Source organism: Cyprinodon variegatus, unplaced genomic scaffold, assembly GCF_000732505.1.
Source record: "Cyprinodon variegatus isolate N-32 unplaced genomic scaffold, C_variegatus-1.0 Scaffold3059, whole genome shotgun sequence".
Taxonomy (NCBI): Eukaryota; Metazoa; Chordata; class Actinopteri; order Cyprinodontiformes; family Cyprinodontidae; genus Cyprinodon; species Cyprinodon variegatus.
The window spans coordinates 4,570-5,738 of NW_015153512.1; positions in this window are offsets into that span (position 1 = coordinate 4,570).

Consider the following 1,169-nt stretch of genomic DNA (forward strand, 5'->3'; position numbering starts at 1 on the left):
CTTACTCATAATGATTGCATACTGTACACATAAAACATAACCTTAAACTGTCATACGTCACTTTTCATACGAATGTTATTTGGACTGTAAATAAATACACTAAATCATATTGATCTTGACATTCAAGTTTACTACATGTGCTGGGCCGGATTTTAGCAGGGGCTTACCGGGGCTGCAGCCCAGGGCCCCGGGTGTCAGAATTTACCGTATTTTCACGACTATAAGGCGCACATAAACGTCTTTTTTTACCTCAAAAGGTGCGGTGCGCCCTATGTGTATTGTAACTGCAACTTTTTAGACCCCCTCATTGAGGAGATGATGAAAGAGTGGCTGAGGGAGGTGAATGTAAGGAGACCAGGTGTTTTTTTTCCACTCATCACCGTCGCTGTTAATCTGTGACTCCATGCCTGCCCATCTCACAGCTGATGAGAAAAACATGGTGAAACAAATGAATGCTGTGCTCGCTGTTATTCAACAGCTCGACATCGGTGTGAACCGGACGCAGCAGGCGCAGCAGAAGCAGCGAGTTTACATGCAAAGTCAATGGTTGACGCGCGTATAGGCTCAGCAAAAGGTCCCGCAGCGCATTTTGAGCAGCAGGCGCAGCGCATCGGGAGCGTTTAAGCATCTGACGCGGTTGAAGCGCTGCTACTGCTCGAGATGGAAAAATTGAACTTTTGCTGCTGGACGCGCCGCATCAACCAATCAGAGAAGCTGATCTGGGAGCTGACAGCGAGACAGACACATCGCTCTGATGACATATGATATTAAGGCAAATGAAAAGGGCTGGATGGATGAGGAGATGAAAGAGTTAAAAATTTAAACAAAACAAAACAAAGATTGTGCATGTCTGCATTATAAGACAGGCTCAAAGTTTCAAATTTTTCAGGGTTTAGTATTGTTTTCTTATTTGGTTTGCGTTTGAGTAAATGTAGGTCGTGTTTGTGGTTCGAGTTCCTACAAAGAAGTTGAATACAAAAGTGTCATTAACAAATGGATGTTCTCTGTAAAAACCTTGGTCTAGAAGATGAAAATTGTTAGTTTGCACCCACCTCTGCTTTTATTGAGAACCGGGGGCTGTAGAAAATCCTTCAGAGGGCAGCACTTTGGACTTACCTGGGTCAGGATATTTTCTGAAAACTACAGTATGCCTGATCTTTTTTTTCCAG